This window comes from Glycine max, chromosome 18, assembly GCF_000004515.6.
Source record: "Glycine max cultivar Williams 82 chromosome 18, Glycine_max_v4.0, whole genome shotgun sequence".
Classification (NCBI taxonomy): domain Eukaryota; kingdom Viridiplantae; phylum Streptophyta; class Magnoliopsida; order Fabales; family Fabaceae; genus Glycine; species Glycine max.
Genome location: NC_038254.2, coordinates 11,379,183 through 11,404,983, shown reverse-complemented (window position 1 = coordinate 11,404,983; position 25,801 = coordinate 11,379,183). Strand labels below are relative to the sequence as shown.

The following is a 25,801-nucleotide window of genomic DNA, read 5'->3' as shown; positions in this document are numbered from 1 at the left end:
ATTGTCCAAGAACCACAACTCTTTCCTCTTGTTGTGGAGCAAACATTCCTACATCAAAAAGTAGTAAGGTTTTAGGTACTTATAGTTTCTTGGGTCCTTATGTGTTAGTCACCTTTTTGAAGGGAATGTTCCTTTTTTTGTAACATTATAAGGTCTGGTGTCCTTATATGTTACAGTTAGAGCATTTCCTTTTAGCCTTTCTAAATTTTTTAGGCTTTTGAAAAAATTTCTGAGGATTCTTATTGAAGTCTAAACGAATTCTTTCATAAAAACTCCTTTGGACTCCAACTAACTTATCCAAATTTTTTGTTCCAGCTACAAACTTAGCTAAATATTTTGAAAGTTTCCTCAACTTTTTTCTTTCAAAACTTTGTTTTCAATTTCAAGTTGAGTTTCATCAAAAGAGATAACTCCTTTTGCAATTGTCTTCCTTCTTAGTTTTAACTGTTCAGAAAGCTTGAAATTAGATTCTTGCAGACAATGAGTTTTTTTTAAGCATTTCATTGTCTATTATGAGTTTTCTTTTTGAGCATTAGAAAGTTGTTCTTTCAAACGAGCACATTTATGAGTTAAAATATAGGAATCCTCAAGTAAGTTATCAAAGGCTAGTTCTAAAGCTTTCTAATTAGAAAAATCCAAATCACTTTAAGAATCAAATACCTCATATTTTTTTGGGCCTGCCATGAGGCATAGGTTGATTGGATGCTCTTCATCTTTTTATGAGGATGATGAGTCTGTATCGTCCCATGTAGCCATCATTTCCTTCTTCTTTGGATCATTCCACTTGAAGTCTTTATTAAGGAAAGGGTAATTAGTTTTGAAGTGGCCAGGTTAGTTGCACTCAAAGCATCTGACTTGTCTAGAATTTTCTCCTTAGTGGAAGTCTCTTTTGGAGAAATTCCTTCTTGGCCTTTTTCTTCTTCTAAGCAATCTTTGCACTCTTTTGGTTAGGAATGCCAGTTCTTCTTCATATTCCTCAGAAAGCTCATTATCATTGTTCTCAACATCAGAAGCTATTGTTGAGCTTAGTACTTTCGGTTGATGCTTTGGGTTCGTTTACTGAGAAGCCTTGAGAGTTATAATCTTCCCTTTAGGTAGTTGCATCTCATCCATCAGCTTTTGTTCATGAACTTTCACATAGCCAATAATTTCATCCATAGCCCATAGCCCATAGCCAAAGTTTTCATATTCTTGGCTTCTTTTATGGTAGTGACTTATGGTCTCCAGATTTTGGGTAAACTCCTCAAAATCTTCTTGATCCTTTGATGTGTTGTATATTTTTCTCCCAAAGCATTAAGTTCATTCACTATAGTAGTGAACCTTGTGAACATCTTTTCTATGCAATCATGTTCTTGCATTTTAAACATCTCAAACTTGTGGGTTAAAATATTAACCTTTGAGTCTTTTACCTAATCTACTCTTAAGTATTGTTCTGAGTGTGTTCTAGATTTGTTGTGTTGTTTTGCACTCTTCTTTTTTGTCATATGTTGATCTACTTGAAGCACATGTGAGAAAGAACTTGGCTTTAGAGTTTCAAAAGAACTTTGGCCCTCTCATCGAAGGTCCATTTTGTTTTTGGTTTGTCTATTTCAATTCTAGCTTGGTTTTTTTTCTTTGGTATGAAGGAACCAGTTCGTATGATGTCCCACAAGTCTACATCCCAAAACTCCAGGAGTAGCTTCATTTTACCTTTCTAGCTGTATAAGTTTTTTCCATCAAAGCTAAGAGACCTGTTGGTTGAGGCACATTCAGGTATAAACACTGTGGGAGTTGTCTAGCCATCACTTCTTCTAGGATGTTCGTCAAGTGTGCTTAACCCTAAGAGTTAAGCTTTGATGCCAATTGAAGTGACTAAAATACCACAAGAAAGGGGGTTGAATTGAGCTTTTGAAAACTTTTAAGCTTCTTTGTTGAATTGGGGTTTCTAAAGATAGTTTAGAATGAATTTGTTCAAAATTAAGAGTGAGCTCACAATGGAAATTCGAGTTGCTAACAATGAAAAGGCACCAGTTCTAAAAAAACAATTCTTTTTAAGTTTAAAGCTTTTGTTTCTAAGATAGTTGATTAATAAAAAACTCTTGGTAAAACAAAGTTTAGTTCTATTGTTAAGATGGAAAGATAACAACTTTAATGATTTGATCAAAACCAATTTTCATATTTGTGCAAAGTAAAGTAAAGAAAAAGAAAAGGGAAGGGTGCACAAAGGTTTTAATATTGGTTCACCTAAACTTTGGGCTATGTCCAATCGTCACCCTTAAAGATGAAAATTCACTAACACAATCAGTACAATACTAGGCCAACAAACCACTGGGTTTCAAAAACCTGCCAATTCCTCATTAGACTTCATCCTAGCCTTAATTAAACCAACTACACCACTTGATTTCTCTTTTGCCAGCCATTCTGAACTTTATAAAAAAGGGTCTGTGATTAACTACACAGATTACAGATTTTCTCCTTAGAAGAGGGATTCCACTCAAGAACTTAATTTCACACTTCTATCTAAGATTATTTACAAGCTTCGAAAGCACAATACAATAGGCCAATTTCACAGAGAGGGTTGAAGCTAAAACACATATTTCTCACTCAAATATCTAACACGGTGTGTTGCAAATTTGGAATGCTTCACCTTGTTCTTCATAGCCTTCAAAAAAGCCTCTTAAAGCTCCCAATAGACTGTTGTAGTGGGATCCACACAATTGACACACTTCTGGAGCAAGTAGGTTCACTTTCTAGTTGTCATGATGTGATAGCAGACAAAACCATTTTGGGGATCCATTCCGAGGAACCTTTCTAATGGGCATTCTGAAGAACCATTAGAATAACCATTCAGATGTTCGCTAAAAATGAATCCATACTTTGATGAATTCCCTTAATGAAGTTCAGATTGATATCTCATTCCCAAGAATCCACTCTTAACACTTCCTCAAACCTTTGAAGCATTTTGAAGCTGATTACTTCATAAAGACTTAGTAGAATTTTATGTTGTTGGTGTGTTAGTGTTCTATCCAAGGTCAGGCTGAGCAGATTTCTTTAGTCCTTCAATCTAATGCTTCACATCAGTGCTTCCCATGGAAAACTTCATCATTCAACAATCTTGCATCTTCTTATACAATTGGTTCTTCTTTTGTGATGTGCCTTCAGTGATTGTGGCAACATATGGAGGGTAAAGAACTGTCATAGTTTAGTCTACCAATATTGTTCAAGTGATACATTCTGAGCCTTTCTGAATCATTATGATATTCAGAAACTCAGAGTCAAGGTCTTCATCATTCTAATGTAGACTCTGCATAACTTCATTCTAAACCTTGATGCTCTTCATGTAGGCTTTGCTGAATATTCTATTTAAGGCCTTGTTGTTTAATATCTTGCCAAGAACTAGGTACGTAGAGGGAAGCAAACTTCATCATTCTGATGGGCTTCAAGAGTTCTTTTGAGTTTTCAACTCTAACATCAGTTCTCTAAACCTTTCTTAGCATCATTCTGAGGTACTCAAAATGAAAAAAGATCTTTACTTCTCAAAATAATAAACACTAAAACACTTAAGCAGAATTGTTAGCCATCACTTAAACCCATCATCCTTTCAATTTGCACTGTTAATGATTTGCCATAATTAAAACCAGCGGTGCAGGTTCAACATTAGGAATTTGTGCAACATTTCAAGATGAGTACCTGAGGAGGCTTAAAAATAAAAATATTGAAAGATTACTACAAATGGGATCGATGTGTGACTTTCCGAGTATGTTAGGTTTCATTGATTGTAAGCACTGGGAATGAAAAAATTGTCCAGTTGTATGGAAAGACCAATTTTTTCGAGGTAATCATGTTAACCCAACAATCATACTGAAAGACTTGTGGATTTGACATGCATTTTTTGACACCCCAATTTAAAATAATGACATTACTATGTTAAATTCATCTAATGTGTTGAATAAAGTTTTGTCAAAATGCGTGTTTGCATTGCAATACATAGTGTGTGGAACCCAATATGATATGGAATATTATCTAGCAAATGACATTTATCCAAACTTTGCTACATTTGTAAAGCCATCTCAATGCCACAAGGAGAAAAGAAAAAAAATATTTACCCAATGATAAGAATCAGCAAGAAAGGATGTAGAATATGCGTTGGGAATGAAAAAATTGTCCAGTTGTATGGAAAGACCAATTTTTTTGAGGTAATCATGTTAACCCAACAATCATACTGAAAGACTTGTGGATTTGACATGCATTTTTTGACACTCCAATTTAAAATAATGACATTACTATGTTAAATTCATCTAATGTGTTGAATAAAGTTTTGTCAAAATGCGTGTTTGCATTGCAATACATAGTGTGTGGAACCCAATATGATATGGGATATTATCTAGCAAATGACATTTATCCAAACTTTGCTACATTTGTAAAGCCATCTCAATGCCACAAGGAGAAAAGAAAAAAATATTTACACAATGATAAGAATCAGCAAGAAAGGATGTAGAATATGCGTTTGGAGTGCTCCAATCTCGATCTGCTATTATACGTTGCCTGACACATTTTTGGATGCTCATACAATGAAGAATATAATTTATGCATGTACCGTATTGCATAAAATGATTGTCGAGGACAAAGTAATGACATCTCGACAAACGAAATATCTTTGGGTGCTCATCCCAACTTCAAATCATCTTACCTCCAAAGGAGAGCAAGGTTCATGACATAGAAAAACATTACCAATTTTAGGAAAATCTAATTGAATATATTTGAAAACGTTTTGGAAAAAAATAATGAAAATTAATTTTATACAAAGTTATGTATTTTTCACCGTTATGTATTTTTTTTTGTTATTTTCAATGTCATTGTATTTAATTATCTATGATTATGAAAATGTATTTTCATCGTTTTGTATTTCTTTTTAATGTTATATAATTCTCATTGTTTTCTAATTGAATATTATTATGTATTGTGATTTATCATTATTTTAAATTTATAATAAAGAAAATAGAGTAAATGTTCATCAATTTCTAATATTTAATATTTTTATACGTAATAATTCAAAAATTGAATTAATTATTTTATTTGAATCATAATTAAGTAAAAATAAAAAAAATATAGAAATGTAATTTTTTAAAATTTTCTTAAGAATGACATAACACAATGAAAATCACAAGAAATTATTTTATTTGTGCAAGAAACCCCTTAAGAAACTTGCATTAGAGACACCCTATTATCATGTATCCATGGATATGGTCTGAAAACATTAAATACAATTATGCATCCTGTTGAGTACTTTAAATTAAATAAAAAAGCAAGCATTCACTCACAATGTATCACACTTTTGTCGCTATAACAACAGGTACGTCCATTTGTTTTGCGAAAATTCATCCCCGGGTTACCAAACTTTCAAAGTGTTGTGAATTTTTTTAAAAGTTTCTATGCACCGGAAATTGATTTATGGAACTATTTAAGCATACAATTATACAAATCAAGGTTGAGAAAGACAAGTAGATAACTTAAAAGCAACAAACATTTTGAAGAAAAACAAAATAAAACATGCAAATTTCCTCCTCCCTATTTAAATTGAAACTGGCTCACTAACTGGTGAACAACAAACCTAGACTCCCCCATGCCAGCATCTACACCATAAACATCTGATATGAAAAATAACGGAAATTTTATTGATACATGGATGTCAATATATTACAATAATGACCATGCATACTACGCTTCAATTCTATCTATCTATGCAGCAAACATAAATGCATGCAAAAGTAAAATTGCTTAGCTGAGAAATAGAAGTCATTTTATTTTCCTTATTGCGGAGATAAATGTTAACATTTAAAAGAAAATCATGATACATGGCATTGCTATCTTTCACAGTCTACCCCCAAAATACCCTTTTTGTAGGTTCGGGATCTTTGGAAGTTGAACCAATTCCAGAAATGCTTCCCGTCTTCTTGAAGCTCGATGAACTACAGGACACGGAACAACATCAGAATTATTGAGAAGAGAGAGCAGGAAAAAGGAAAAATAGGGTTAAATATAGTTCAGCCTTATAAACCAAGGATAAAAGTGAATGCCAAGAAATAGTTTCTTCAAAAGATAATGATGTTGTATGTACCTTTGGCTCCTATGGATAGAATTATTCTTCGTTGCTGCAAGATTTTTTACGTCATGACTGTATAAAAATTGAAGTCAACATTCAGTTGGGTATACAAGCTTCGAGATGAATGAGTGCAACACAGAATTACAACAGACAAAATTCCAGTGAAATTCATGATAAAATTAGTTATGCTTTTTCTCTTTCTTTTTTAACTAATTTAACTGATAGGCCCAACTAGTTGATTCAGCCCACCATCAATGCAAGCTAGGCCCAAATGAGACAAACTTTGAGGGTCAAGAACCCTTGGATTGGATATTCCAGGCCGAACAATTTTTCAGTCTTTATCAGGTTCCTTATGACCATCCATGACTGCTTTTTACATGAAAGGGGAGTCTTTGAACTGGTATAAATGGATGCACCACAACCAACAGTTAACAGATTGGCCATCTTTTCTTAGAGTGTTGGAACAGTGCTTTGGACCTTCATCTTATGATAACCACCGGGCAGAGTTAGTTAAACTCCGCCAATATGGTTCAGTCACGAGTATCAACACTGTTTTGAGTCGTTGTCTAATAGGATCAATGGCTTAAGGGAGTTTCTATTGGCCCCCTACAATCCCTCATAATTCCAAGACTATTCCTTTTTGAAAAGCATTACGGTATTGTGTTTCCGTTACACAAAAAGAGGTGCGAATTTTTTGTATAATTCCATTGTGCAAATGCACAATAGAATTGTGATTCCGTTGTGTAACAAATTTGCACCCCCTTTCATGCAACGAAAACACGATGTCGTGATGCTTTTCGGGGAGATAAAAAATATACAACAGAATTACGATTCCGTTGTGTAAGGGGGGTTAAAACATGATAGTACCACTAAAGTGTGATTCTGTTGTACGTGTACAACGAAATCACAATTCCGTTGTACATTTTTTTCCTTCGAAAAAAATACAAAACGAAAGTGTGAAATTTCACACAACGGAATCACAATTCCATTCTGCAACAGGTTTTGTTGCAAAATGGAATCACGATTCCATTGTGCATAAACAACATCGAAAATAATGAAATTGTGATTCCACTATGCAAAATTTCACAATAGAATCATGATTCCACTTGACCACGAAAATGAAAAAAAAAACAATACCTAGCAAGGTGAAGTGGTAATTGCTCTTGGCTGGTAGGGGCCAAGAGCAATTTTGTTGGGGCCAATAGTAACACCCATGGCTTAAGTGCAAAATTAGAGGAGGCCAAAATCAAAGACTCAAAGGGTATCACTTAACACACCTCATTATTTGCTTTGGTGGACCCCAAGTGCATTACGAATTGGACAATCTGCAGACTCTAAACCTAAAATCCTTAACCACACCATACCCTCCTCTACCTTATCCAACCCACAAACTCTCAAACCCAACTATAGGAAGGAACATAGACCCCAAGGGCTTTATAACAATTGTGATGAAAAGTACATTCCTGACCATTGTTGCCAATCACCAAAAATTTTGCTTATGTTGGATGATGAACCTACCTCCCACATATCTCACCCCTATGGAACCAAAAATTGTACCTGAGCCCAAAATCCTTCACCCACAAAACCTAACTCTCCCCATGTTTACCTTTCCATGCAAGCAATGCAAGGCTTCCCTTCGCCCCATGCCCTCCACTTTCATGGCACAATTTTTGGCCAACAAGTGATGATTTTAGTGGATTCTAGAAGCTCACACAATATAATACAACCCAGTATTGCATCATTCTTGTAGCTGCCTATCTCCCCTATACCACCTTTTCCGGTGATGGCAGGGATGATGGCTATTGGCCCAAGATACCATTGGCCGTTTTTTGAGGTGCCTGTTTACTTGCTTCCCATGCATGGGGCAGACTATTGTTTTGGGAATTGATTAGCTTCACTCACTAGGCCCTATAGTTTTGGATTTTTCAATTCCTTGCATGTCATTTTCGTAGGATGAGAAACACATTACCCTTATTGGACTTGCTCCGACACATCCCTCCTTTGTCTCTTAGAAACAAATTTGCTACCTCTTACATACAAATTCCATAGCCACCTCTTACCTTATCCCTTGTTCCCCTACATCCGCCCCAAACACCAACTAACCCTCATCTAACCCTCTTTCCACCCTTTATTCACTCAATTCGCCAAAAAATTTTAAGAACCCCACAACCTTCCCCCATCCTATAACCACGACCATTTCATACCACTATTGCCTAACTCCAAACTCATTAATGTAAAACCCTATAGATACCCAAATGTATAGAAAGAGGCTATGTCATCCATCATTGCTGAAATGCTTATAGAAAGGCTTGTTTATGCTTATAGAAAAGGGTTTTCCAGTTATTGCATGATCATGAATTTTATGCCAAGTTACCTAAGTGTGTATTTTTTGTTTCTTCTATTGCCTATTTGGGTCACACCATTTCAGAAAAGGAGTCAACCCGGATGCAAACAAGGTGGAAGCCATTGTTAATTGGCCTTTTCCTACTTCTCTTATCGCTCTCTGTGGGTTCCTAGGCCTAACAGGTTTCTATCGTCGATTTGTCCGATACTATGTGAACCCAGCCTCGCCTCTCGTGAACATGCTCAAAGTTCCATCCTCATCATCCTTTTGGTAGTCCCAGGTAGTTGAGACAGCCTTTACAAAATTAAAAGAGGAAATGATACAAACTCATAATTTACAAAATACAAATGCATAATTTCACTATTCCATTTGACTTGGAGAATAATGCATCTTCTAAGGCCATTGGCACCGTCTTTTTGTAGCAAGGGCATCCTTTAGCGTATTTCAGCAAGAAGCAATGTCCTCGATTCAAACTCTAGAGCAACTCAGTTGGGCTACCAAGCTACAAGGTTTTGATTATGAGATTCTCTTCGCCTGGGCAAGGAGCATCAAGTTGTAAATGCATTATTCAGATGCCAATCAGAATATTTGGGCAATTGTTCATTGGGTTGCCAGTTTCTTCCCCTATTCCTACAATGTTTTTAGAATTAAGAGATTATTATCAGGTCCACTACCAGGGATAAAGCATTTGTGCAAAGTGTAAAACAGATCGAGACACTCAAGAATTTTTCCTGATTTCCCATGGATTCATGTTGCACCAAGGGCGAATTCTTATTCCTAATTACCATGTCCATGCACCATAAACTCCTTCAAGAACTTCACCATTCCCCTACAAGAGGGCATTTGGGTCACAAACCTACTCTTGCATGCATGGCCTCGTCCTTCTTTTGGCTAGGGATGACTTTGGATGTCAAATCCCTTGTGCACTTTTGCACTACCTTACCGGCAAAGTAAATATGAACCATAAAAAAACCAAGGCCTCATGCAACCCTTGTCAACACCTAGAAAAGCATGGGATTAGATAAGCATGGACTTTATAACTAGTTTACCTAATTCGAGAGGGCACACGACCATTTGGGTGATTTTATATCGCTTCACTAAATACCTTTTGGGCCTTCCATCTAAGTTCTCAACAACCTCCTTAGCCTCTCATTTTTCCGTTAAGATCTGTTGACTTCATGGCATACCGAAGTCAATTGTGTCGAACCATGACAGCATATTTTTGAGTCACTTTTGGAAAGAGCACTTAAAGTTACAAGGCACAAAACTAAAATTTTTGACGGCGTATCTTAGAGCGACAAACAGACCGAGGTCGTCAATCAGTCATTGGTGGCATACTTGTGTTTCTTCGCAGAAGACTTTTCATCCAAGTGGTTCTCATTTCTCCACTTAACAGGGTTTTGGTACAACTTAGCTAAGCAGTCCTCCCTGGGAATGTCCCATTTTAGGCACTATATGGTCACAACCCTTCAACCATTCTTGATTTTTTACCTTCCCAAACTTCAGCTCCAACTGTGTCACAACTACTACAGGAACATCATCTAGTCCTACGAACCATTCAAGCAAATTTATCAAAAACTAAACAAAGAATGAAGGCAAGAGCAAATACACATAGAGAAGTTTCCTTCGTTTTCGGAGGCTGGGGGTGGTTGAGGATGCAACACTGCTTTCAGATCTTTCTCCGTTCGAGATCGGATTCTAAGCTCAGGCAGGGGTCTTCGGGCCATTACCAGATTCGTCACTGCATTGGAACTGTGGCCTATGAGCTTGCCTTACTGGAGACAACTCGGATTCACCTCGTATCCCATGTCTCCTTCCTTGGATGCTTTGTTGGTCCGATCCACACAACTATACCTTCACTCCCTCTGATTCCCAATGTAGGAGAGGTCACTGAGTCTACACTCCTTGCTTCTACTCACAACATTTCTTCTGACTCTACTACTTTCGTTGCTAAGGGTCTTAGTGACTTGACTACAACACCTAATCCCCAAGTAGTCTTGGGACCCATGCAGAGTCCATCTGAGTCATCTGCAGAAAGCATGATTCGTGTGATTCCATCATCTTCATCGTTCATCAGAAACACACCTCCAATGGGCCAAGGCCAGAATTGGATGCCACTAGCCCTTCTGCTCTTGTCTTTGAGGACAAAGACAAATCTGAATCGGGACGTCAGCCAGTTTATTCGGCCCACTATCAATGCAAGGCCCAAACATGACACTAGGATTCTTGGATGGCTCAAAGATTTCAAATATTAAAGTGTTGTTTTAAATTTTCCTTGTTAGCTGATCATGAGCTGTCACTAGCTACGAAAACCTTTGTGATGCTGCCACCTAGCATTTTATGAACGTTGTAGCTGGGATATTTATCCATTATGAGTCATAAGAAATAATACAAGGAAAGTATAACAACATAATTTGTAGTTGGTAGCTTTTAGAGTAGCTTTGTTTAACCTAGCCACCTAGGATTCATAGCATAGTCTATCATTAACACAATTGACTCAATATCATTAGGCGGCCAAGGGAAATTTGTAAGTATCATTTGGTGAAATTCTAAGAAAATTTTTCCAACATAGGAACAAAATTATAGTGAGGTAAGAAATTTTATGGATGATAAATAGCTGAATGCAATCGTGTGCATGCTACATGAGATTGCTCACTTTCTTTACTAGATGGAAGTACGGATTGGACTAGAGATTCTTGGAAGCATCAAATAATCATAAAAGAAATGTTGCCTCTTTAGAAATTCTATCTTTGCCTTCTTCATTATGTTGCTCTTCACATTTGATACATTGTATCTAGGTCCATTATCTACAACAGACCATAAAAAAGATGAAATAATAAATAAAACCTACAACTTGATCAAATTCAAAATGTACTTAACAAAAGTACAGTAGTTGGAGTGAACTAGAAGGAAACATACATGAAATATTAAAGGGTTACCTCCCCAAAATCTTCTTTTACTTGAAGGTGGAACTTTAGTGCATGTCCTTACTTGCCTACTATGTTTTCCTACAGAGATCCAATACTTGGTAACTACTTGAAACTAAATAGGTTGCAAGAAATATAACTATCCAAGAATTGCTAAATTGCTCCTCAGTGTAAAATGAAAGGCTAATAAAATCAAATAAGTAATTAATAGTTATATTAGTATTCTTTTTTTGAAATAAAGCAATCATACAGAAGGAAAAAAACTAATACAAAGAAGGCAAAGGAATAGACCTTCATCTCAAATAAAGCAGAAAAAGCCCCACTAAAACTTAGACAAGCCCCTCTCCCCCAAAACCATAAATACAGAAAAACAAGAACAGTGGACTAGGGTCATACTAGCATCTTCTTTCTTGTACAGTTGCCTGATTCGATCAAGTGCTTCATTCTCAGCCTGAGCCATTTCCTTTCCTTTTGTCTGTGTATAGAATTAGAAGTGAGACTAATCACTCCACACATTTATATATTTATACGATGCAGACTTTAGTATTAATTATGAGAGGAACAGTGAAGAATGAGTAGAGAGAGAAACAGTGGAGAGAGAAACACGGGGTAGGAGAGAGTTAGGACTAGAGGTAGGACAATAGTGAGAGATAGAGTGAGCTTCCGTGTGGACCCTCGCCGGACATACTCCAGCAACAGGGATGGTCAACAGCAAAACTATAAACGAGAAAACTGGAGGGACAAGAAGGATGTTTCATCCTTCTACTTCACAAGATTTTCAGACGACATCATAGAACAGGACCTGCGGTATCGTTTCAGGAAGTGGGGCGATTTGAGGGAGATTTTCATCTCAAAGCAAAAAAATAGGAATGGTAGGAGATACGGGTTCGCTAGATTCAAGGAAGTGAAGGATGCGCATAAGTTAGCTTGGCAACTGGACCAGATTGTCATCGGAGGCTTAAAGTTGTGTATGTTAACATACCTAAATATGGGAAAGACACGGCAATGAAGGCAGCAGCACAACTAGTACCAAACAGGCATGAGGGGAAACAGCAAAACGAAGCACCACATCGAGGACAACATCAAGCAACAAGGGGTTCGACATCGTATGTGGCGGTAGTGGCTAGAGACAGGTACAACGCTGGTCAACCCAAGGGATTATACAAGGAGGATACCAAGCGAGCCGAGTCTCGATCATCGCTACACCTTGACATCCCACTGAATGACAAGCAGTGGTTTAGACAAGCATGGGTTGGGCGACTGAAAGACCTGAGGTGGTATGATAGACTCAAAGAAGACCCACTGTGGGACTTTGGAGCAGAAATAACCCCGAAGTACATGGGGGATGATATGGTGTTTCTACTCAGGCTTACGGACGCTATAGCCAAACGCATGGTGAAGGAGGCAATGGAGGAAGAAGATTCCATGTTCTACTCGCTGGAGAAATGGCACCCGAACCTAAGAACGGGGAAAAGATTAACTTGGGTTCATTGCGGGGGCATTCCACTTGTAGCCTGGGATAGGAAGTATATTCAGCAGATTGTGGCTGCAATAGGGGATCTGGTGGATGTTGACGACGTTACAAAGGAGGCTCGAAGGGTGGACCATGCTAGGGTGCTCATTCGTACACCGTGGAGCCCCGCCATCCACCACATCGTAAGTGTCGACATTGGGGGGGAAGCGTACCAAGTGCAGGTAGTGGAGGAACTTAGTCGAAGTCCTGACACGTGTAATTGTTGGCGACGGAGAGAGATGTGGTCGTCAGAGGAAATTGACTCCGACGACAGATGTTTGGGAACACCGATAAAGGACACCACAGGAGCATCCAGCGACGACGAGACACAAGGTATGAAAGGTCATGGGAAAGTAGTTGAACTACGTCGGACACCAAGCGCCGACAAAGCAGGGGCTGAAACCGCCAACGTTGAAGATCCACAGAGTCACTTTACCCAATGGTCAACCCACCGATGATGGACCATTGGACATTCACTTCGTCCAGTGGACACAACCATCCAGTCCGACACTAAGTGCAATGGATACCTGCGCTGTCACCAGTGCCTGCCATGTGGCTCGACAGGAACTAACAGAAGGAATACAACACTCACGATTTGAACGAAACCAAAAGAAGGATGAGGAGTAGGTGGGGGTTGTAGAGAAACTCGAGGGGGCAGCAAAGGAGCACAAAAAGGGAAATCAAGAAAATGCCAGTGCAGGTGCCGTGGAAGGGAAGTTCATTTCCGTGGGAAAATTGGCACGTGAGTGCCAGTTGGAAACTGAAGTGGGGTGCAATGGGCTTGGCTTTTCTACCCACACCCCCATTGCTAACAAGACCATGTGCGGAAACAGCCCACAAACAATAAATTCCACCACTAGCAACAATTTTAAATTTTATTCCCGAACAAGGTGGCATCAAAGGCAGAAAACAGTGGGTTGTCTGAAAGAACAACACTTTCTAGTGAAAGACAACAGCAGCAAAGGGCAGAGAATGATAAAGGCGCGTCTCCCAACAATGGACACCTGGGTCAGAAAATAGACATACCAATTACGCAAGACTTACAAAATACAAAACATTTCACTTCTCAGCTAGTGGAGGCAGAAGCTATCTGGAACATGGCTAAGGTGATGGGGATGACAGGTGAAATAGACCAAGAGAGGCTAATCAACAGAATTGAGGAAATGGAGGAAAGGGATTTGAAGGAGGCAGAGAGATTGGGTGCAAGAACACAAAACCCATGAATATTATTTCCTACAATGTAAGGGGTTTAGGGAGGGGGGTAAAATGGGCTGCAATTAGGAGAATAGTCTAGAAAGAAAAAATTGATTTGTTGTGTATTCAAGAGACTAAGAAAGAAAATATTGACATGAACTTGTGCCAAGCTTTGTGTGTGTGTGGGGGGGGGGGGCGCAAGGAGGTAGGGTGGGAAATGCAGTCAGCATCAAACACAGCAGGCGGGTTATTGTGTATATGGAGTGAAGAAGCTTTCAAATTACAAAGCAAAGTCATAGGCAATGGCTTCATCTTGTTGGTAGGCCAATGGCTTAAGGAAGCTCAGCAAGTCCATATTGTAAACATTTATTCACCATGTGATGTTCAGAGCAAGAGAAGTCTATGGGAGAACATAAAATAACTGAAAAGTTCACATAATGGAGGATTGTGGTGCATTCTGGGGGATTTCAACAATGTCAGAAACCCTTCAGAAAGGCTAGGCAGCTGTCACAGAGGAGAGGGGGATAATAGTATAAAGGAGTTTAATGAGTGGATGGAAGAATTGGAGGTAGAGGATGCACCATGGATGGGAAGAAAGTTCACTTGGTATAAACCAAATGGATCAGCCAAAAGCAAGATTGATAGATTTCTAGTGTCACCTGATTGGATTACCAAATGGCCTGCAACCACACAGTGCACCTTGGACAGAAATTTCTCAGATCATTGTCCGATTATCCTTAGGTCGAAATTTATTGATTGGGGACCCAAACCTTTTAGGGTTCTGGATTCTTGGCTTATAGACAGTTCCTATATTGGAGTTGTGCATGATTGCTGGACATCTACCCAACAAAGTGGATGGGGGGCTATGTACTCAAAGAAAAAATAAAACGACACAAAAATAGATTGAAGATATGGAATAAAGAGCAGTATGGGGACACATACAAGGTAAAGCAGATCCAGGATGAGCTAAGCAATCTTGAAGAGATGACAATGGATAGGCAACTATCACCCTAAGAGGTAATTTTCAGAAAGCAGCTACAGGAAAAACTGTGGGTGACTTCCCACTCACATGAGTCCTTACTAAGGCAAAAAGCAAGCACAAGATGGATTAAGGAGGGCGATTGCAACTCAAGGTACTTCCACCTCATGATCAATGAGTCTTGCAGAAGCAGTCTATTGAAAGGAATCAGGATTGAAGGATCCTAGGTTGACGAACCTCATAAGGTGAAAGAGGCAGTTAGAGAGTTCTTTCTACAAAGATTTCAAGAGCCAGAGCCACTCAGACCAACACTTGATGGAGTACAATTCCAGGAAATTAACCATCATCAGAATGATTCACTAATAGCAAGATTTAAGGAGGAGGTAAAAGAGGCGGTTTGGGAGCGCGAAAGTGAGAAAAGTCCGGGTCCAGATGGCCTCAATTTCAAGTTCATTAAGAAGTTCTGGCAAACCCTTAAGCCTGACATCATTCGTTTCCTAGATGAATTTTATGTGAATGGGATCTTCCCGAAGGGTTGCAATGCGTCGTTCATAGCATTAATCCCTAAGGTATCTGATCCGCAAGGATTGTTGGATTACAGACCTATTTCATTAATAGGCTGTATATACAAGATCGTCAGCAAGCTATTGGCCAAAAGATTAAAGAAGGTGATGTCGTCCATTATAGATGGAAGACAATCAGCGTTCATAGAAGGTAGACACTTATTACATGGAGTGCTAGTAACAAATGAGGTGGTGGAGAAGGCTAAGAGAAAGCAAAAGTCATGCCTTATGTTCAAAGTAGACTATGAGAAGGCATACGACTCAGTCTCATGGAATTTTTTATTCTATATGATGAGAAGGATGGGTTTTTGTCCTAGATGAATCAAATAGATTGAGGGTTGCTTATCATCTGCGTCTATTTCGATTCTGGTGAACAAGAGTCCAACGGTAGAGTTCACCCCCCAAAGAGGTCTGAGGCAAGGAGAACCAATGGCGCCTTTTCTTTTCAATATTGCTGCTGAAGGTCTAAGTGGAATGATGAGGAAGCCATTGATAAGAAACTGTATACAGGCTTTGCAGTTGGGAGAGACAAAGTGGATGTTTCCATTCTACAGTATGCGGATGATACCATATTTTTCGGTGAGGCGTCAATGGAGAATTACCATAGCAATCAAAGTCATTTTAAGGACATTTGAAATGGTGTCAGGTCTTAAAATCAACTTTGCAAAAAGCAGCTTTGGAGTAATTGGTATGCTGGAGTCATGGAAGCAAAATGCAGCCAAGTACTTGAATTGTAGTTTGTTGGCCATTCCTTTTGTCTACTTGGGGATACCTATTGGGGAAAACCCAAGGAGGTGTCAATTGTGGGATCCAATCATTCATAAGTGTGAGAGGAAACTAGCAAAATGGAAACAGAGACATATATCTTTTGGGGGGAGAGTCACTCTTATTCAATCAATCCTAACTTCTATTCCAATTTATTTTTTTATCATTTTTCAGGATTCCCAGAAGGGTGGCGGACAAGTTGTTATGCATACAAAGAAGGTTTCCTTGGGGTGGAGGAGCCGACCAACACAAGATTGCATGGGTTAAGTGGGAGACAGTGTGCCTCCCTAAAGACAAAGAAGGTTTGGGAATCAAGGACATCAACAAATTCAATCTTGCATTGCTTACCAAATGGAAGTGTGACCTATTCAATCATGGTGGAGAGCTATGGGCAAGGGTTCGGGAATCAAAGTATGGCGGTTGGAGGGGCCTTGATGAAGCATCATGTGATAGTCACGTTTCGTTATGGTGGAGAGATCTAAAATTAGCTATTCACAATCCGCAACATGAGACCGCTTTACAGGGAGGAATAATATGGAAGGTGGGGAGTGGTGACAAGATCAAATTTTGGGAGGACAGGTGGCTTGATGGTGACACAACATTACTTGCAAAATATCATAGGTTGTATCAAATCTCATGCCAACAGAATTAGACCATTCAGGAGATGGGAGCCCAAGAGGTTAATGGATGGGAGTGAAAATTCAACTAGAGAAGACACCTATTCGAGAGTGAGTTTGACATGGCTGATTGCATCCTTAATGACGAGAATGGAGGCATTATTCAACCCCATAGAAGGGATGCTTGGATTTGGAAATCAGACCCGAGTGGACAATATTCAATAAGAAGTGCCTACGATGTGTTGAGATGAGAGGATTTTGAGGGGGACGATGTGAAGGTGTTAGAAGAATTATGGAAGCTAAGGATCCCACCTAAATTTGTTGTTTTTGCATGGAGATTACTTAAAGAAAGATTGTCATCAAAAAAGAATTTGATAAGGAGAAAGGTGGAAATCACTGATATATCATGCCCATTTTGCAGGAACTCCGAGGAAAATGAAGCACACTCATTTTTTCTCTGTGACAAAATTCTCACTTTATGGTGGGAATCGATGCCGTGGGTGAGCATTCAAGGCGCTTCCCGCTGAATCCAAGGCTGCATTTCTCCCAGCATGTGAATTGTTTGGCCAAGGGTATTAGGGATATCAGATGGAGGTATTGGTGGCTGGCCCTTACAAGGGCAATGAGGCAGCAGAGGAACAATATAATTTTTTCAAATGAAACTTTTGATGGCAACAAGGTGATGGAGGATGCTATTTTTACACTATGGACGTGGTTGAAGGGTTTTGAGAAGGACTTTGATCTTCCCTACAGCCATTGGTCGTCTAACATGTCATTGACTTTTGTTTATTAGGCGGGGGTAGTAAGTACAGGAACGGGTAGCGCTTTAACAATGTATTCACCCAGCTATTGGTTCCTGTCGAGACTGATTATAGTCTGATTTTGGAACCAACTCTCTACCTGACTACCTCACCCGTGAATTTTTACAGAAAATTCCCGATGCCTCCTAAGGTGTCTAGTTCCTCCGGCAGAGGAGGAAGATCCAATACAAAAGGTAAAGAGGTTCTACTGGCTCTACCAGAGCCAATAACCAAAAAGGCAACTACAACATCTTCTGGGTCACCTACCCAGACTGGGTCATCAACCCAGAAAGGAAAACATGAAGGGTCTTTGACCCAGACAACTACTGTCAAATCTGAGTCATCAACTCAGGAATCCCCAAAACCAACAACAACCAAACAGACCGTGGCTGACTATGCCTAGTCAATACAAACTCTCTTGGCCTTAGAGGATATAGGCCTCACCAAAATACCAAAATTAGCCAAAAAGACCTGGGCAGAAATGGCCTCAGAATCAGACGATGATTCTGAAACAGACCTGCAAAAACAAATCCAAAAAGCCAAACAGACCAAAACTGTTTGTAACCAAAAACCAAGCCAATCGTTAACTCAACAAGAATCAACGTCACAACCCGGTAACAGTTACATTTCAAAAAAACAAATTTTTCAATGTTTTACAAATGGAACCAGAATACTGGGACAAGAATCCTTTCAAAGCAACCGCCAAAGTATTCCCCCCAGGATTCCATTACAGGCCAATAGCCACAAACAAAACCCGCAAATTCTACGAATTCATTCTAATAGATACAAACTCAGTATCTATTAAACACTTCAAAGACCCCAAAGATCCAAATCTAAATACCCATTCCACAATCCAAATCTTGAAGGTTATGCAGCCCCGACATTATGGCTCAAACTTAAACCAACCCAAAAAGTTTTCTGCACCATTTGACCCTACAGGATATAATTATTGGGATTACATTGACGCCTGGACCAATGTGTTCTGGCATCAAAATAGTAAATTCAAGCATTCATGGCTGATTTACTTCAAAAATAATACTGTGTATAATTTTCCAAATTGGTTCCTCCAATGGTGGAACTACTTCGGACCAATTCCACAAATATTTCCAGAAGAAGTCCAACAGGGATTCCAACAATTCAACAAGCTCTATAATAGCAAGGAATCATGTATTCCGGCAGATTTAAAGTACTTTTCCAGTTTTGCCTTGTCATGGATCTTTTCATGGCAATACAGATACGGAAAAACTGAAAACAGCAAGCAATATCCACCGTTACAGAGACACGCTTTTGTAAAATGGTGGTCACAGAGCCTGATGGGGAAGTAGGAATACTATCTGTAAGGACATATGTTAACAAATTTTATGGATCTGGAACTAAAGTCTTGTATAGTACATGTAATATTTTACTTTGATTTGTACAGTAAGTGTTTGAACAGTACTTCCTGGAAGTACAGCAGTCTAATATTTTAGTTGAATGGTACTGTAGCAGTAAGACCCGTGTTGGATAAAGGGCAGTAAGGCTAAGGTGTACTATTTAACCAAAATATCAAGACATAATACACTGGTGGCTATAGGATTTCCGTTCAAACTATTTTTCAAAAAAAAAAGAGTTTTTCTTAAAAATAATTCAGATCCCGAAAAATTTTGTGACATATTTACTTACGGAGATATTTCTATGGAACCAAATGAGGGCAAAGATATTAGAGAATATTATAATCATGTCTAGACTATTACGATCTTTTTCCCGTATCTCTTTTCGCTCAAACTCCTCCTCATTATCCTCTTCAAGAAACTCTAATTTATTAAATGATCAAGACAACCAGACCCAAGAGGTCGCCCCAAAACACAATCTCTTCGATGAGGAAGTCCGATTCGAAGATATCAATCAAAACATGGATGACTGGAACATTCCAGAAATCCCTCAGGATCAACTATACGTTCCTGAAACAATAAAGGACAAACACAACTTTGATTACATAATCAAAACAGTAGAAAACAATATTCCTCTAGGACAAGATGTAGGGGAAGAATTTCATTTGCTTTCAAAAAATTCAATTTATGAACATAGCCGTAAGTATAAATATCTACACATCGGTTGTGTAGAAGTAGCCATCAAGCCCTTAATTGATATGGGTATAGATGCAACAGTTTTAATGTGTCTAAGAGACATTAGGGATAATTAATTTGAAGACTCCCTAATTGGAACAATCGAAACCAGCCTAGGACAAGGTCCAATATATTTTAACTGTTATCCAAACAAAACAGTGAGTCTGATGGACAGAAACATTCTTGACTCTCTGTTCTTAAACATCCACTTTCATGGCCTTGACATGAAAGAAGGATCAATCCCAGCAGCCTTAATATATAGGATCCAGTACAAGGTCATGAATACTTGTGCATCTAGAGTCCTGTTAAAACCTCAAAAAAGAGAAACAACTTTATTTATCACTGATATGACAAAGGCTAACGTTTCTCTTCCGAGAAAAATAAAATGGGATGAAGTAACTCTTCCCGAAAGATGGGTTATGGATAAGGCAACACCGTCTATTCCCCGACCCGCTCCAACCATAGAGCATATTAAGCAAGATCACTTCGGAAAGGTAGAGATAACCTTCAATAGGAGAAATTCTTTTTCATCAAGGATAGAAGCCTCTAGGTCTGAATATGAGTCAGCCAGAAGGTCTTTTTCGGTTAGAACCCGTTCAATTCCAGTAGGACTAACCAGATCTGAGTCACATAACCAGTTCCCTGCTGTAAACCTCCAAGGATTAGACACTACTTCTAGCATACCTAGAACAACTTACAACCAAGAACAAGAGGACGACCAAAAGTCGATCCAATCCCCAACATACTCTTCTATGGAACCTTATGATATTATCTAACAACTTTAGCATTGATAAGGAAACCCTTAGGAAAGATTTCTATTCTCCGGAGAATGAACCTCAAAGGAGATGGTTTTTCCAACATTACAAGGGTACAAACAGAAAACAAATCCAAGACAAGTTCTATGAATTTGTCGAAAGAGTCAAGATTAATGTCCTTTTCTTTGATTGGTTTCATGCTTATGCTATCAGAAAGGATATAGATTACCCTTGGAAACAAGACATCATAGGTGATCCAACAACAAATGTCATAACAAATTGGCAAGTGAAGGATGGTGAGTTAATCCAATCGAAATTACCTCCCACGACACAATATCAACTACCAAATATCAAAGACAATAACAATAAACCTATCATGGCAATTCCATTCAAGACAAAAGATGTCAACGAGGAAGTAACCTCTAAAGACATTAAAAGCCTAATGGAACAGGCAAATTATACCAATAAATACTTACAAGCTTTAGGAGAAACCATTAAAACTAAGGTAGTTCCTAAACAAAAATCAATTGAGGAAGCTTCGCCAAGTGTCCCCATTGAAAAAACTTTATTCAAACCTTTCAAAGTTAGTGAGAAGGCTAAACGAAAAATTAGGGAACTTAGAAAAACTAAATCCTTAATTGAAGGCGTAGGTGACAATCATAGCGAATTACTAAACAAGATTGGTTGTTTGCTTAAGGTCATTCCAGATACTCCCCAAGCTTCGGAAAATACTTCCAAAATGGTAACAAGAAGTACCTCCAAATTAATTAATGTTATTAATGAAGATAGTGACCAAAATTCAGATAACACAACTGAGATAGGATCAGTGTCAGAAAAGAATATAAATCCATTAAACTCCAAACACTGGAAAACCCCCTCCAAATTATATTATCAACGTCCAACTGCCCCTGACCTTCTATTAGAAGAAAGAGGTGAAAACAATTTCAAAAGTTTTAGTGCAAATAACATCTATGAATGGAACATAGATGCACAAACGGAGTATAACATCATGAATACACTCCAACATATGACCATGGTAGCCACGGCTTACCAAACCTCCCATGAATGTTCGGAAGAAATCATTATAGATATCTTAGTGGCAGGATTTTCTGGACAACTAAAATGATGGTGGGATAATTATCTCACTAATGAGGAGAAATCAAAAATTTACAGCGCAGTTAAGACGGATCTCAATGGAAAAGTCATTACTAATGACGATGATAAAGAGATTCCTGACGCTGTTAACACGTTAATTTTTACAATAGCCCAACATTTCATTGGAGACCCATCCTTGTGGAAAGACATGTCTGTAGAATTATTATCAAATCTTAAGTGTAGAACCTTAGCAGATTTTAGGTGGTATAAAGATACTTTCCTAACTAGGGTTTACATAAGAGAAGATAGTCAACAACCTTTTTGGAAAGAAAAATTTCTAGCCGGTCTTCCCAGATCATTAGGAGACAAAGTTAGAGATAAAATCCGTAGTCAATCTGTCAATGGAGACATTCCATATGAAAATTTAAGCTATGGTCAATTAATTTCCTATGTCCAAAAGGTAGCCTTAAAAATCTGCCAGGACGACAAGATTCAGAGGCAATTAGCCAAAGAAAAAGCTCAAACAAAGAGGGATTTAGGTTCCTTCTGCAAACAATTTGGCTTACCAGCCTGTCCAAAACAAAAGAAAAAACGAACCTCTAGGAAAGAAGCCCAGGATCATAAGCCAGCCAATAGAAGAAGATTTTCAAAACGAAGATACTCTCAAAAACCCTCAACCAGTAGAGAAATGGAAAATCCTAAACAAAAAATAAAACCAAAAATAACGTGCTACAATTGTGGAAAACATGGCCACATTAGCAAATATTGTAGACTAAAAAAGAAGTTAAGAAACCTTAACCTAGAACCCTCAATTGAAGAGCAAATAAACAATTTGCTCATAGAAACCTCGGAGGAGGAAACAGAAACAGAAACTTCATCCTCCGTGCTTTCCGATGAAAACCTAAACCTAATCCAACAAGATGACCAACTATCATCAACAGATGATGATGGGCAAATCAATACTCTAACGAGAGAACAAGATCTCTTGTTTGAAGCAATCAATTCCATACCTAACCCCCAGGAAAAGAAGGTTTTCCTGGAAAAACTCAAGAAAACATTAGAGGTAAAACCTAGACAAAAGGATTTTATCACGAACAACAAATTTGATGTAAGTAAATATGTCACAAAATTTTTCTGGATCTGAATTATTTTTAAGAAAAACTCTTTTTTTTTTTTGAAAAATAGTTTGAACGGCAATCCTATAGCCACCAGTGTATTATGTCTTGATATTTTGGTTAAACAGTACACCTTAGCCTTACTGCCCTTTATCCAACACGGGTCTTACTGCTACAGTACCATTCAACTAAAATATTAGACTGCTGTACTTCCAGGAAGTACTGTTCAAACACTTACTGTACAAATCAAAGTAAAATATTACATGTACTATACAAGACTTTAGTTCCAGATCCATAAAATTTGTTAACATATGTCCTTACGGACAGTATTCCTACTTCCCCATCAGGCTCTGATACCAGAGATCAGCGATAATGAAAGATGGGAAGTAAGATCAGCGGATGAAGTAGGAATCCTAGAAATTTGTTAACATTTGTTAACATATAAAAGTTATCTTTGCCGAGAAAAAAAAATTATGAGAGGAACCATTCCCTGAATTAATAATCAACTGAGTCAGTAATAGCTAATACCACTCATTATACATACACGCTTAATTCAAACTAGCTGTATGGATGTTATCTTGTTAACACAACTGATAATTACTGTTTTTTTGGTAGCGATAATGAAAGAAACAGAAATTAAATCTAATATTTCTCTTTCATTTAAATTAACTGAGGCTTAAATGAAAAAACAAAAGTCAAAACAGCAAAGCAAATAAAAAAAAAGTTACCTCAAACAACTGCATCCATCTAAAAGACACTCTTTTTTCTTTCATCCTCTTAATCACTTCATCAGTGCTATTTGTGCCAAACTGTTTCTCAAAGAACTTTTTCCACAACTTATCAGTTACAGGGCTGAGATCTCTTCCCTGATAAAGCACACCAATCAAGCATATTAGATAACCATTTTATTCTAGTTCTAACTTCATTCTCATTTAACAAAACAACCAAGCCTATCTTACCTTGGTGGACTTCTCCACATGCATCAACTGGTCAGCTGTGCAATGCGGCAAAATTTGCTCGAGCAGATGTTGGTCAAAAGAACCAACATTTCCAAGATACCTTACATTATGTATTACTTTCTGAACACAAAGGTCAACCAGGGTTGGGGTTGGCCTCTTGTGTGCACGTATTTGATCTCTTCTCATCATAGTGACACTGATCACCAAGAAAGCAACACAACAATCAAAATTTCATTAAGAAAAACAAACCATCAAAACTAACTAAATTCAGCTGATATGCATAATTTTTCCAATTTTCTATTTCTCAGTAAGCTTAGCCTCACATTATCACATAACCAAGAAAATAATAATTACTAAAATACCACCCTTTCTTTTTCGGTACATGAATTAGTAGTTAAAATCAACAACAATAATGATAAAATTTAATTAATATATGTTGACCTTCGATCACAGATTGTTATGTATGACAACTGACAAGTTTGTTGATTTTTTAATAATTACTTAAATATATATATATATATAACCACTATTAAACAATGAACATTTCTATTTTGCACTTTAACCTTTGGTTAAAAGTTAAAAAATGTTATTTTGAAAATTATCTTCATTTAGTATCCCAGAAGAAATTGTCAAATTATTTGAGTAGTTGACTCCTCACCCATTTGCATATAAAAGATTAATCAAACAATACAATAAAAAATGGGTTGTTTTGAAAATAAATGAATTGCTGGTTGTACGCCACAACAACCACCTGAGCTATGCCTATGAAGAAAACACTATCGAATTGATCAATTCGATTCAGTAAAAAAATAACTGAAAATTGGAACTTGATCGTATTAACATTCAATTTTATTAATATGTATTTTGGAACTTTTTCCCCATGTTGCAGATATTTTGAAAAAACAGAAGATCTATAAGGTTCTTCCCCATGTTGCAGATATTTTGGTTATTTATAAAAAAAAAAAAAAACAAGGCCTTCCCACGATCCCCTAATTCCCAATTAAAATCCATCAAAAGGGAAATTTAAAAAGAAATCGAATATTAATTTAAAAATTAAAAGAAAAGAAAATGGAACACAGATCATCGAGATAATCGAAACAGAAGCTAAAATCATTAAAACACAGATCGAAAAAATTTCGATGTGCTTACAGATTCGATCGAAACAACGAAGGTGGATCCGAGAGAAGGGACAGTAACATTGACGAATCGAAGTCACGAACGAAACGAAGGTAGAGTGAGAAAGAAAGAGAGTCGACAACGGTTGCAAGAAGAGGAGGAAGACAGGCGCGTGAGTCCCACTCGCTTTGTTTTTTCTCGGAGCCGAAAATGCTAACATGCGCCCGGAGGGGGTAGTGTCGTGTCAATGTGTAGTGGCACCAATAAATATTCGTGTGGCGCGTTTTTTTAACAGCCTTGCATTCTTTTTTATTTTTTTAATATGTATTTTTTTAAAATCATCTATTTGATCTTTCATTTTTATTTTTATTTTTTTATAATTTTATTTTTTTAAAACTTTATTTATCATTTATTTTATTTAATTTGGTCACTTAATCTATTTAAAATTGATTTCGTTAATCATTCATAAATAAATTATTTTAGTTCAATTTCTCCCTATTTTTTGCTTTATTTAAAAAAATAATTTTTAAATGATTAATAATGTCAATTTTAAATGGGTCGTAGAACTAAATTGGATAAAAAAAAGATAAATGACTAAAATAAACTTTTTAAAAGATAAAGTCTTAACTGAATAAAAAAATAGGTAAATGACCAAATTGAACTATTTAAAGGATAATAGTTTGATCATGCAATTTGGTGTAAAACATTTTTTTACCTAGATCTACCAATTACATGTAAATGATCACCATTATACAATTGATTAAATATTACAATGGTCGATTTCAAATAAATAGTAAAAAAAAGGAAAATAATTAATTAACATAAAATAATAAGGAATTCCGTTAAGAAAAAGAAGAGAAGTACATATGGAT

At 37.5% G+C, this 25,801-nt stretch overlaps 1 pseudogene; it reads right to left on the bottom strand.

The window, feature by feature from the left end:
- Positions 1–5,747: 5,747 nt before the first annotated feature.
- On the bottom strand, positions 5,748–24,003 carry LOC100792124 (uncharacterized; annotated as a pseudogene).
- Between the last annotated feature and the right edge of the window lie 1,798 nt (positions 24,004–25,801).